Below are 14,449 nucleotides of genomic sequence, written 5' to 3'. Positions count from 1 at the left end.
CTATAAGTCTTAAGGAACCATAAGGTATGTTAATAACTCTTGTGTGAGGTCCAGAAAAAGTTTCAGTCTCTTAGAGTGTAAGAGATATTTTTAGATGTGTTTGGCACAACACACATTTCATCTCTTCCAAGACTGGGAATCATTAAAAACGGTTAGAAGCATTTTACTTTGCATGATTGGAATATACCTCACTTTATTTAACTCATAGGTCACAAAGATTCTTTCAGAACACGCATCAGTTTCCAGGTGAAAAAATTTAGTTGTTCCTCTTTTTAATGTTCTCCATTAAAATGCTCTCCATTTCATGTAGGTTGCATCCAATGACTTACTCCTTTGTAAACTCTGTTAAGGATTTGTGTAAAGTATCCTTGTTTTGCAGTTAAGACAAATTTCCTCAAAGATCATTCACAATGCTTATAATCTCAGCCATTTCAAATGTTCACACCCCCCTCCAACTATGTTCCACCCAGACTCTCAGGCAGGTCTGGTGTGGGAGGAGCTTCAGACTCTCAAGGCTGGGAGGGAACTCAGCAGGGTCTGGCTTGGCAGGGTTCTGGGTGGAGCTGACTGCAGGAGGACAGACACTTCAACAGCCCCCACAGCCAGGGGGTGGTTGCTTGCTTCTGTCTCCAGCAGTCCCACCAGCACCATGAAGAGGCTGCTGTGCTCTCTGCTGGGGCTTCTGTGCACCCAGGTTTGCTGTGAGTCTGGCTGTCCACATTCAGGGCACCTGAGGTGGGGAAAGCAGCTCAGGAGTCCTGCAGAGCTCCCACCTTCTCAGAGGACATGGGGGTGCCTTCAGGGCTCAGGGGACACTGCAATGACAGCCATCTGTGTCTCTGTTTCCAATCAGGGGTAAAAGGGCAACAAGTGGAGCAGAGACCTGCGACCTTGGCTCTGCAGGAAGGAGAAAACGCAACACTGCAGTGCAACTTTTCCTCCACAGCAACCCAGCTGCAGTGGTTTTACCAAAGCCCTGGGGGACCTCTCATCAGCCTGTTTTACAATCCTTCTGGAACAAAGCAGAGTGGAAGACTAACATCCACGACAGTCACTATGGAACTTCGCAGCTCTTTGTACATTTCCTCCTCCCAGACCACAGACTCAGGCACTTATTTCTGTGCTGTGGAGCCACAGTGCTCCCCACACACCTGCAGCTTGTACGCAAACCTTCAGCTAGGTGGGTGTGGCCCTTACCACTCACAAGAAATCAGGAAGCCTAAAAGAACATCTGTCTAATTCAATGTCTCTTTCCAGTTCTGGCAGTGTTTCATCCTCAGTTAAGCTTTTGGCCTCACTGGTTCAGGACTTTGGTCTTAATCTTCATTTCTCAATATATACTCACTCCTGAAGTACATGTCCAACTTGGGACTAACAGAGAAGCTTATGGGAAGAATAAACAAACATGAACTTTTTGGAGGGATTATAATGTAATTTCAACATTTCTCCTTTCCCTTTCCTCCCTCCAAAGGCTCTCGTATAACCCTCTCTTTTATCCATCAGAGGCATGACCTCTTTTAAAATAATATACATGTATATTATGTATGTATATATATGTATATATGTATGTCTATTACTAAATATAACCTGTTTTGTCCATATAATGTTGTTTGTATATATGTTATATGTCTTTTCAGGGTTGATCATTTGGCACTGGGCAACCACAGTATTGAGCTTCAACCTACAAATATTTGTCTTTATACTCATAGACAAGTGTACTCTTCACCCCCATCAAAGAAAATTCTCTTTACAGTAAATGGAGACCAGTATAGATGACCACAACCAATTAAAACACAGAGCTGTAGAGCCCAGCCCTGGTGGATATATGTACAACACACACACACACACACACACACACACACACACACTCACAGCTAAGGCTCAGGTAACAGTGTGGAAGAGAGGGCAGAAAGATTGCAAGAGCCAGAGGATGAAGAAGGTTGCTGTGTCTTCTAGTAGCATTGGTAGCACCAGAAAGCTGAACACATAAAGTCTCACCAATATGAGTGCTCAAACATGAGCTAAACAAGCATGGTGTCAGTGGACATGCCAAACTGGACAGGGAAAAGCCCACAGGGGCAATGTGAACATTTAAGCCACAATGCCCTGACCTCCCAAAATGTGCAAAGCAGAAGAAATGAAAATCCAAAGCTGTCATCCATGCAAACTCTGCTGTGGACACTGCTGTCTCAAGCACATTCAGTCCTGACCATGGTGGAGGCCAGCAATGGCAGGCACATGTGTCTGGCCTATTGATGCGGAAACACCCCACATGTTTCTATGCTGCTAAACAGATGTGAGCAGTACTTACAGTGTATTTTTCCCTCCTTTGTGTCTTCATATTCTTGGAGTTTCACTGGGCTAGGACCCCTGTATAACACTGTTCTTATGTTTAAAAGCATTCCATTTTCCTCATAGATCACCTTCTTTCTTTTTTCTGAGGATTCAACCCAGGGTTCCACAGATGCTAGAAAAGCCAAGCCGACCAAAATGTATACATAAGTGGGGAAAAGGTCCCAGTCCTTAGTGAGGAGCTATTGTCTGTTGATATATGATGAGGGAGGAAGAGTCTTCTTTGAGGATATGGGTCCCGGCAGATGTCCAGTGTCCCAGTGGATGGCCCCACACCCATCAAATGTCAGCAGAAAGAACTGGACTTAGGGGGAAAGAAAAGGAGAAAGAGAAACAATAAAGTCAGAGGGAGAGATGTTTGGTATGGCAAAAGGAAGTGGGAGGTATGTGAAATTTTCAAGGAATAACAAAATAATCCTTAAAAGAAATGAAAATACCAGCTTTTTGAAATATAAAGAAAGATCCTGATAAATGTTTCATTGAAAAAGAAAGTCATGAGGGTTAAAATAAATGAAAGATGAAAAAGAGGAGGTGCTGAAGCAGCCTCTTCCAGGAGCCAGAAAGGTGGAGACTGTTGTATCCATGGGCAGATGGTCACTGAACTTGTGGACTCACACTCTTTCCTACGCTTTATGCTGCTGCTGATCCCACACTGAGCAAGCAAGAGTCTGATACCCAATGGAGGGGTCTTCATTGCTTCTTTGTGTATCGGTCTGCTCTGTGTACCAGGATCCTCTGCTGTATGCATTTAGCCTTCGGGTTCTGTGGATTAGGCAGATTTTCTTACTCTCTCAAGTCTCCCCATGTTGGGTGCCATGTGGGGCACGTAATGTTTAGTTTGGGGGCTATGTCTCAAGTGCCTTAGGAGCATGGGAAACAGCACAGCCTTGAGATCCTACAACCACAGGATTGGTCCTTGTCCTTTCAAGACCTCCTGAGAATAATCGTGCTTGAGGGACATATGGAGATCTCCTGATCTCTCCTGAAACTTCAGAATCTTTGATCTCTGTATCCAGGAATGATAGATTGGTGTCTCCAGAGTCTGAATATCCCCAGTCTTAGAGCTGTCAAACCCCATGTTGTTCTCAGATGATGAGGTCTCTTCTCGGCCATGGAGAGGGGGTCCAAAATCCACATGCATTTTATGATTCTCCTGACACCTACACATTTTGGCTCCTTGGTGTCCAACTTTTCTGCTCTTCAAAACTTCTTCACTGGACCTTTCTTTACCCAACATTTGGCCAAATTATGGCTTCTTGGCTAGTTATGATCCCAAGTAGTTCACTATTAAATCATAGACTCTTTTAAAGAAGTACTGGACCTCTACCCCAAGTTATAACAAAATGGGATTTCTCTCCACCACCTGTTCACTGGATGAGTCACTGTCTCATGGATATCCATAAGCTGTACTTGTGGCTTGTTACTGCTGTGGGCTTCCCAAGATGATAGAGCTGTTTACCTTCTAGAAGCTGCTCTGGGGAGGAGTTGGGAGAGGGGAAACCATGATCAGAATTTATTGTGGAAAAAAAATATTCAAGTAAAATAAACACCTGCTCTGGGCCCTTTGACCCCAACCAGAGAATTTCATGGACAAAGTTGTTCAGGTGACCTAATTGGGTTCCCCTTTTCCCTTTGCAGGGAGCCGTTTTATATTTTAATTTATTTATTCACTTCCCTCCCTCACTTCTGCTCAATTCAATGGGATCAGGATTGAGCTTATCCTCTTTCCCTGTGGCCTGGTGAGGCAGCCCCCAACTGGGGGTGGGGGGGCATGATCAGAAAGCAGGCAACAGAGTCCTGTCAGAGACAGCCCTTGATCTTCTTACTAGGGAATCCACATGAAGCCTGAGCTGCCCATCTGCTACATCTCTGTAGAGGTCCTAGGTCCTGTTACACATGTTCCTTCATTGGTGCTTCACAAAGCCCTCTGGGCCCTGGTTAGTTGGCTCTGATGCTCTTCTTCTGGAGATCCTGGCACCTCCAGATCCTTCTTCCTCTCAATTTTCCATAAGACTCCCGATGCTTCACCCAAAGCCTAGTGTTTGGCTCTGAGTCTCGGCACCTGTTTCAATCCACTGATGGTTGGTGCCTCTGGAGGACAGCTATGATAGGCTCCTGTCTTGATCCTTCCCCTTTGCCTCTTCCACTGTCTATTCTACTTCTATTTAATTGTTTTGTAGATTCTGAAGCTCTTCCTCTGATTTTGTCTTTGAGATTAATTCTACATTTTTCTTAATCTGACTTTATCTTACTAGCTCACACAAACAAAAATCCTCTAGTCTACCTTCTTATTCATAAGTCTCTAGTTAATTATTTTCTTATGAAAACAATTTTGTGGGAATTCTTTTGATATTTCATTGAATTTTTAGTAGGCCTTGGGGAAAACTAAAGCTATTGAATCTTCTAACTTATTATTGTGATTTATCTTTCTATTTACCTATCTTTGTTCAACTTTAGTTAATATTGTTTTGAATTTTGGGAGAGGGAAGAGGAATAGGGATCTTTGAGAAAACAGAATGCCAAACAAGCAATCAGGAGAAATAATTTGAAATATATTGTTCAAATAACTTTAGATATAATATGTACAAAGTTCTAATTCACTGAAAGAGAAAGAAGAACCAGTTTGGAAAAGGATAAATTTTTTTCATAATGAGTGTGGCTTACTAATAACTGCCTGAAAAGGTACTCTACTTTAGGGGTCAACAAAATATAACCCCTCTCAATTCTAGCCATCTTTCTACTGTTTAGATTTTTCTGAAAGAAAAAACATGGACAAAAGAACTATATAGAGTGCTTAAAATTATCACTTAAAATTATCTAAATTTAAAGTCTCTATAAGACCATGTTTTGTCAGTGTGAATGGCTCATGCTGACTTGATTTTAACATGGGAGGAAAGGGAGCATAGACAGTGATAGAACTTGAGAGCCCACTGTGTGCTCTGCAAAGACCTCAGGGCAGGTGTGGTGCATATGTCACACTGCAGAGACATTGTTGGTCCCAAGTGTGTCTGGTATCCGAAGCAAGTATGCCAGATCTCGGTGAGGCACACCTCAGTACAGGACAGAAAGCACAAAACCTCTGCTCTCAACAAGGACAAAGCCTTTTCTATTGGAAGGAATATTGGTGCAGGAGGAAAACTCACTCATGCAGAGGTTTCTGCACACAAACTTTTAGGAACTTTTAGCTTGACTGTTGGTGAAGAATTCCATGTTTGCCCACAGAGGGGCAGTGCTGTACCAAAGCACATGAACTTTTTTATTATTATTATTTATTTCATTGGAAAAGAAAAAGAAGGAAAAATTGTTGGGATATACAATTAGATGACAATTAAAGTAAACTATATGGAAGCAGAGCTCACGAAGAATAAAGATCACCGAGGATTAGGAAGCACAAACAGGTAACGTTTAGTGAGAAGGGTGTAAAAAAGAACAATTTCTACTAGTTTCATGATAGTTAAGGAATAAATTGAGATGTTTCTCATTCAGGCCTCAAATTAAGCTATTAACAATTTTCAGTGGACAATATAGTGATGAAATGTAGGTCAGCTACATCTCTGAGCATTTGTTCTTTTTAGTCTAATCTTGGATTGTGATAAGAAGCAGCAGTAGCTATGTTATAATCATTTGCTATTTGCATTTAAATATTAGTGTTTAAGTTTAAAATAAAATCAATAGTTTATTTGTTCTGAGTTAAAGCCCTAATTAAGAAAGACATTACTTTAAAAATCTTATTTTTCCAAAATATTTCACATTTTATGATATTCCCATAGAAGCATAAATGTTAGCTGAGCTTATCCAAAAACTTATTTAATTTAAAATTTTTATAAATATTCCCTGTTACATCCTAATTGTAGCTCTCTCCCTCATTTCCTCTGGTCCCACCTTGTGTCCTTCTTCCCCCAATCTCCATCGCCAAGTCCTCAGAAAGGAGAGGCCTCCTCCCCTACCAACTGACTGCAGCCTATTTAGTCTCATCAGGACTCCCTGCATCCTCTTCCTCTGTGGCCTGGCAAGGAGTCACTGCCAGGAGAAAGTGTTCAAAGAGCAGGCAACAGAGTCAATGTCAGAAACAGCCTCTGCTCCCCTTATTAGGGTACCCACATGGGGACTGAGATGCCTATCAGCTACATCTGAGCAGAGGGTCTAGGTTCTCTCCATGCATGCCACCCTTGGCCCAGATTTGTTGGCTCTGTTGGTGTCCTTGTGGAGCTCCTGTCCCCTCCAGGTCCTGCAGTTCCCTACTATTCCATAAGACTCCCTGTGTTCTGCCCAAAGTTTAGCTGTGAGTCTCAGCATCTGCTTCGATCCCCTGCTGGGTGGAGTCTTTTAGAGGACATCTATGGTAGGCTTCTCTCCTGTATGTTATCATTCATATTCATCACAAGCAAAAGATTATTGCTAAAAACTAAGTTAGTATCACCCACCTTGCTTAAGTTAAATTAGAGATCAAATACAGTTATTGTTCTCTTTATCTTTTTTGAGTTGTTTGACCATAGCTATAGTCATTCTTTTGGGTCCATTGCCCAGAGGTTATTTCATGTCATTTTTATTAAATGTTATTACTATGGAATATGTTGGTTTGGGAGGAGATATGTTATATTGGGTTCACTCATTCTTTTCATTTCTGCACTTTATTCCTGTTACTTAAGCATCTGCAGTTAATTTGTTGGTTGGAATTTTCTTTTCTTTTTACTCACTTCATCTTTGTTGTTTCAGCAGAGTTCTTTACAGTGTTCAGGAGAAGCTAATTCATAGTGGGATTGAGTTGTTTGATTTCTTCAGTTTGGTTTTTGAGGGTGTAAGACCTGGAGTCTCACAGCTCAGGAGTTTAAGATCACACCCTTCCCAGAAACTCCCCAGACCAAGACTCGTTGCAAAAGCAAGAGGTTTATTAACCATTGCACAATGGGGTCACCCCTGCTGGTCAGCGAAGAGTGGCACCCGGAGACAAAGGCCTTTAGGTTTTTAAAAGAAAAATTGCGGGAGATTTGAAGTTCTAGTTTTGGCAATTTAGGATTGGATGAGGAAGCTATAAAGTAATATAATTGGTTAGTCTTAGGTGCTCAAGCTTGGCCAATCCTGCCAAGTGTGGCTGCAGATGCAATTTAAGGTGGGGGTGGTTAGCTCATCATTGAAGATTAGGGGCTGCAGACTTTTGGCTGCAGGTCAAAAGCTACTCAGAAGAAGTCTGGGTTCGTTGCTAAGAAATGCTATCTCAAAGACAAGGGTCTGGTCCTATTTTTGCTGAGTGAAGGTCATTGCTTGCTTGCCTTTTTTTATATCTGTCCTCACAGATATGGTCACATTCCTCCATTCTCTGGAAAGGTACTAAGAGGCTTTAGCTTAACCTGAACTGAAAATTCAAAGCTATAGGCTTTAGAAGACATACAGTTTACAAAGTTAATCTAACCCTTTCAAGGGCTACAGACATCTTTTAATTGTCAACTACATTCTCCTAAGAGTTTGGGGCAAGTTCCTTCTGGCAGGATGAACTCCTCCTGTGTCTCAAAGCTTTATAAGGCAACTAGAAGATCTCAGTATGGCAGGTGACAGGGATTAGGGCCTCTGGGTCATGGGTTTTGGCTTGAGTCCCTAGAGACTGGGCTGGAATTTGACAAGTCTCAAAGGGAAAAGGAGGGGTTGGAAAGAGGTGGAAAAGCAGCCAAAGAACCTGAACTCATTGATCAGACTAGACTGGCAAACCAGTGAGTCTCCAAGCCTTCAGTATCTGCTCCTGAGTGCTTGGATTACAGATGCACCTCACAATGCTTAAGCCCAAATATAAGACCTCATGTTGTACAGCAAACAATTTACACACTGAAACAAAATCTCTACTGCTTCTAACAGCCAACATTTATTCCTCTTATAATTTCACAAGACATAAATCAATGAACAACTGCCAAAATTCTGATGGGTGGACTTTAATCCTGAGGTTTAGAAGCAGCTTTGTTAGTTGCAGAATTTAAATAAGTCCTAATTACCCTGTAAGGAAGAAAAAGGTGTTAACATTGTTTTCAATAACAGCATTTTCACAGAAAACACAAAACTGTGAGGTTTTATAACATCAAATTATATTAGATTCTGAATGGAGAAAATTAAATACATGTTAACACTTAGTAAGTATTTCTGCTCAACATCACTGCTCAGCAGGGACAGATATTCTCAAGCTTCCTTTTAAGTGCTGTCTCTTCTAATTACCAGAAAAGACAAGCCAGCAAGTAAAAGTCTGTGGTGAGCTGCATTTTTTTTCTCTTTGTACTTAGAACTTGTGATCATACAAAACCCCGTTTCCTGGTTGGGGTGCAGTGTAAGAACACAGGCGAGAACACACATACAATTGCCAGGCACTCAGACATTGGATGCTGAGCAGAACAGAGCAGCCAGACACACTGATGCAGAGGGACCTGTGTCACATGCCTCTCCGAATCCTTGTCTCCTGTTGGTGGCCTTGGCCTTCTCTGGTATAGATGTTTACATATAGCTAAGGATCCTAAGCAGGATGCTCTAGGCATATGGTGTTTTTTTTTTTTTTTAAGGCCAACGGCATAGGGATTGGGGAAAACAAGCAGAAGTTATCTCTTGGTCTTAGGTTAATCGAATTCCTATAAGTTTTTATTCTCAAATTTACAGGCTCATCTCTGTTCTCTAATTGTTCCCACAGACTTCTCTATAGCCCAAAAAGTGACTCAAGTACAACCAGCTATAAACAAGCAGGAAGGGGAACAGGTCATCATGGACTGTTCCTATGAGACAAGTATGAGATTTTACCAACTTTATTGGTACAAACAACGTCCTAGTGGAGACATGATTTTCCTTATTCATCAAGTTTCATCTTATCATCACAATGAAAGCAGTGGCCGCTATTCTGTCATCTTCCAGAAGTCAGCCAAGTCCATCAGCCTCATCATTTCAGCCTCACGGGTGGGAGATTCAATGAAATATTTCTGTGCGCACGAGGAACCAGTTCAGTGTCTGAAGTAACAGCACAAGCTGAACAAAAACTGGAGCTCCTTAAGCACAGCGCATCGCAGGAGCCCAGTTGAGAAGAACACCTGCACATGATGAACAGGAAGGTTCCAACCTGCAGTATGCATAAGAAGTGTCTAACTAAAACACACTCCTATGAAATTTGGAAACAGTCATTGTTTTCTCCTAATATTTCTTAAAACTTTTAAGCAAAAAAATGGTCATAAAATCTATGAAAAATATTTCTATAATCAAAAATCTTACACTGGAATGACTTTAACTGTTGTTTTCTCTTAAAGATACATGATAACAACATACACCTAGGTCTGTGTATCTGGGCTAAAAAGAAAAGAACATAATTTCTTCATGAAAGTTAAACTCAGAGAGGCAGAGCCATCACAAATGAAGCAGTCAAAGACACTTGAAGTTGCAAATCTTTGTCTTTGTGTCTGGTGCTCAGTCTGAATCACCACAGTCAGCTAGACCAGCAGTGGGGAAGGATGGCTATATGAGGGTAGCACATGGATGCACCATGACTTGTGAAGATACAGTGAGTCCATAAGACTACTTGGAACCTAGGAGAACAAGCCTGTCTGTTTTACAGCAGTTTCTTTGAAATGTAAACCTTCAAAAATGGAGGTAGTCTTAATTAGGATAATAGACTATTTTAAGGCAGGGTGTTGGAGGGGAGGTGAAACAACTGGATGTCTTGAACAGAAGTGAAACATCCTATCCCAAAAGACATGTTTTGTGCTCAGAAAAGCGAGCAACTCAGAAGTTTGAGGAAGTCCCCAAAACTGACTATACTCAGTAGGCTTCTCCCTCCATAGGCGTGTATAAGTAAAGCAGTAACAAATGTAAGGAGACACTCTTAGATACGCTGAGCTGTCTAGACAAAGGAGACATCACCTGAGTGGTTTGGAAAGAGGTTTAGACCAATGGAACTAAGTGGAAATGGCACTCTCTCACCTGATGAATTGGCTGCAGGTTCTATAGTGCACTTCAAGCTTCCAGCTTTTATGAGCTGCCACCCTTACTTAAATAGGTTTTTACGATGCAGCTGCCATTGAGACATTTCTGCTCTTGCAAGTAAGCACTCTGATATTCTTGTAGGTTAGCCCCCAAAACACTCTCTGTCTCATCAAGTTGGCCTTCGGTGGTATCCATTATGTACACTGTTGTTAGTTCCCTATCTGGAGTGAATATACATTTGTCTACATCTCACCAGAAATAATGTCACACAATATTCCCTCCTAAATCTCACTTCTTAGAAGAACTTCAGAAGAAACAGTGTCATTTGCTAACATACTACATTGATACTTAACACAAGACCAAAATAAAAATTTAAAAAAAGGAAATAAGAAAGAAGGAATCAGCAAGAAGTGTAGCTGGCAGATCATCAACAGATATGAGCCATCCCAATGTCTAGGGCCTGAATGTGTACAACACTATCAAAAGTAAATATCACATCAGTTCTCCAATCCATACAGTTTCTTTTTCAATGACAGACTTTGAAACAGAGTAAGACTGGGAAGGAAATTCTGTTTCCTTTTCCCAGATCAAGCTACTACAGGAATTATAGATAAAATATAATATTAAAAACTGTGTTTATGTGATCAGATGAAAACTCAGGAATGAGCTAAAGAAAATGGAAGTTAGCTAAGTTGTGAATTAAAAATGGCTAATCAGAGCATTTTTGGGGGAGCCAAAATGGCAGCGACGGGAGAGCACCGCTTTTGAGAAGCAGGACAGTACTCTCTGTGCAGAGACCAGGAGACTGAACTCTGGGCCCTGAAACTACATCTATTGTGTTTCCCAGGTGAGGGGAGGCTCAACACAGTGTGGGAATCGGTTGGGTCCACTCACAGATACACAGCCAGAACCCAGAAGAAATCCCGGGTAACGCGAGCTTTGTGTCTCCAGGCTGGAGCCGCAAGCGTGCGTGTCCCAATCACTTTCCCAGGCTGATCCCTGGGCACAAGGGTACCTGAGACTGGGAGTCCCAGTCGCAAGAAAACCCCACGGGGAAGCAAAGTTGCCAGTCTGATCACGGGTCACCCAGACTTTCCCCAGAAGGTCTCTAGGATGGCGCGTACCCACCACCAACACAACTGAGCTCATGCCGCGCTCAGCTCAGCAGTACAGACAAGCTGCGTGCCCCAGTACAACAGGGACTGGGAACCCCTGTCCAGAGAGGACCCCACAGGGAAGGAAGAAACCGTGCTGCTGGGGTCACCTAGGGAAAGTCTAGCAGCCTGCAGACCGCAAACAGGTGAGTACGCCCAGCCATCACAGATCTGGGCCCAAACAGGGAGCACAGAGTGATTGGAAACTCAGCTCCCACAGACTGGCAGGTGGGCGCACACTCCACCAGCCCAGAGGCCTGCTTTGTACCAACTACACCTTAAAGGCAGAACTGTGTGCCCCAAGACACCACAGCAGTACTCACCTACCACAGACTACCTCTTGGGTTCTGGGGCACAGAGCCCCAACCTCAGACCTACAAAAGACCGAGAACCCTGAGATCAACCCCCAGATACTGCTCTAAGGGGCAACTAGTTATCCCTAACAAAACCGACCAAACCACGAGACACACAGGTTACAGAAGTTGATAACTAAATTGACAGCAAGAAACCCAGAAGGAGGGCAGCTGTCTCCATGACTTCTCCCAGTGAGAAGAGAGCCCTCTTGACTAATCAGGACCACAGTTACTACCCAGGTCTCTATGCCTGAGGTGAGCGGTAGCAACTCCTGAAAAACACCGGACATCCAGTGACTATACCCAAAAAGCTGGGAAGGCTTCCTTCAAGAAAAACCATCTTCCTGCCCAAGGGATTCTCTCCACTACAAGAGTCCAGGAACAACCAGAAACTAAATTCAAACAACTAAGATAGCCCAATGGGTAGAGGACAGCGTAAAAGTTCATCCAACAAAAGCCAGAGCAATATGGCACTTCCAGAACCCAGTTATCCAGGGGCAAATAGCCCTAGAAACCCCAGCATAAATGAAATTCAAGGAGATGACCTAACATCTATGCTCATGAAGAAGATAACAGAGGAAACAAATAAAATACGAAAAGAATTAGAGGAAGATAAAAACAAACAGATTATGGCTATCCATAAAAAAATTGGAGGAAATTAAAGACAAGTAGATTATGACCATTCGTGAAGAAATACGGGAAGCTGCAGCCAAACAGTGTGTGGCCTTTAGAGAGGAAATGCTTAAATCACTGAATGAAATAAAAGAAATAGTGGATTGTTCAAACAAACAGCTGAAGGAATTGATGGAAAAACATGAAAAATACAGTCAGAGAGGGGAAGGAAACAAACAAAATAACTCAAGACCTGAAGATAGAATTGGAAAAATTAAAAAAAACACAAATGGAAGAAATTGTGGAGAGAAAGAACTTAGGGAAGAAAGCATGAACTACAGAGGTTAGCATAACCAATAGACTACAAGAAATGGAAGAAAGAATCTCAGGTGTGGAAGATACAATGGAAGAAATAGATGTATCTGTCAAAGAAAATGTTAAATCTAAAAAATTCCTGACACAGACCATCCAAAAAATTCAAGACAACATAAAAAGACAAAACCTAAGAATAATAGGAATAGAGAAAAAAGAAGATTCCCTGCACCAAGGCCCAGAAAATATTTTCAACAAAATCATTGAAGAAAATTTCCCCAACTTAAAGGAGAGGCCAATAAGAATACAAGAGGCCTATAGAACATCCAATAAATTAGACCAGAAAAGAAAATCCTCCGCCACATAATAATCAAAACTGTAAGTATACAGAACAAAGAAAAAATACTAAAAGCTGCAAGAGAAAAAGGCCAAGTAACATATAATGGCAAACCCACTAGAATCACACCTGACTTTTCAACAGAAACTATGAAAACCAGAAGGGCCTGGACTGATATCAAGCAGACCCTAAGAGAACACAGATGTCAGCCCAGGCTACTATACCCTGCAAAACTCTCAGTCCTCATAGACGGAGAAAACAAGATATTCAATGACAAAAACAAATTTCAACAATACCTACACACAAATCCAGCATTACAGAAGACACTGGAAGGGAAAATACAACCCAAGAAATCTAGCTACATTCAAGAAAACACAGGAAAAAAATAACCCCACTAAAGTAAAACAAAAAGCAACCAAGCACAGAACTGTATGACCACAGCCAACATCAAATTCAAAGGATCTAACAGCCACTGGTCATTAATCTCTCAATATCAATGGACTTAATTCTCCAATAAAAAGACACAGACTAACAGAATGGATGCATAAACAAAACCCAGCAATCTGTTGTATACAAGAAACACACCTAAGTCACAAAGATAGACATTACCTGAGGGTAAAGGGATGGAAGACGACTTTTTAAGCAAATGGATGCAAGAAGCAAGCAGGAGTAGCCATTCTAATATCTGATAAAATAAACTTTCAACCAAAATTAATCAAAAGAGATGGGGAAGGACACTTCATACTCATCAAGGGAAAATTCCACCAAGAAGACATCGCAATCCTGAACATCTATGCCCCAAATACAAGGGCACACACATTTGTGAAAGAAACATTGATAAAACTTAAACCACACATAGATTCCCACACACTAATAGTGGGAGACTTCAACATGCCACTCTCAACAAAGGACAGGTCAACAAAACAGAAATTAAACAAAGAAACAATATCTCTAACAGAGGTCATGAATCAAATGGACCTCACAGACATTTACAGAACCTTACACCAAACACAAAAGAATTTACCTTCTTCTCAGCACCTCATGGAACCTTCTCCAAAATAGACCACATAGTTGGTCACAAAGCAAGCCTCAACAGATACAAGAAGATGGAAATAATCCCTTGTATCCTGTCTGATCACCATGGAATAAAGCTGGACCTCAGTAACAACAGAAATAGCAAAAAGCCTACACATACATGGAAACTGAACAACTTGCTAATAAAAGACAGCTGGGTGAGGGAAAAAATAAGGAAAGAAATTAAAATCTTCCTAGAACTCAATGAAAATGAAGACACAACATACCCAAACTTGTGGGACACAAAGAAAGCAGTGCTAAGAGGAAAGTTCATACCACTAAGTGCCTTCAAGAAGAAATTTGAGACAGCGAATTCA

At 41.7% G+C, this 14,449-nt stretch overlaps 1 pseudogene; it reads left to right on the top strand.

Moving 5' to 3' along the window:
- Nucleotides 1–649: 649 nt before the first annotated feature.
- On the top strand, nucleotides 650–1,180 carry LOC132656269 (T cell receptor alpha variable 22-like; annotated as a pseudogene).
- Nucleotides 1,181–14,449: the final 13,269 nt, after the last annotated feature.

Source organism: Meriones unguiculatus, chromosome 9, assembly GCF_030254825.1.
Source record: "Meriones unguiculatus strain TT.TT164.6M chromosome 9, Bangor_MerUng_6.1, whole genome shotgun sequence".
Lineage (NCBI taxonomy): Eukaryota > Metazoa > Chordata > Mammalia > Rodentia > Muridae > Meriones > Meriones unguiculatus.
Note: the sequence above shows the minus strand (reverse complement) of the source record. Positions and strands in the feature narration are given on the sequence as shown.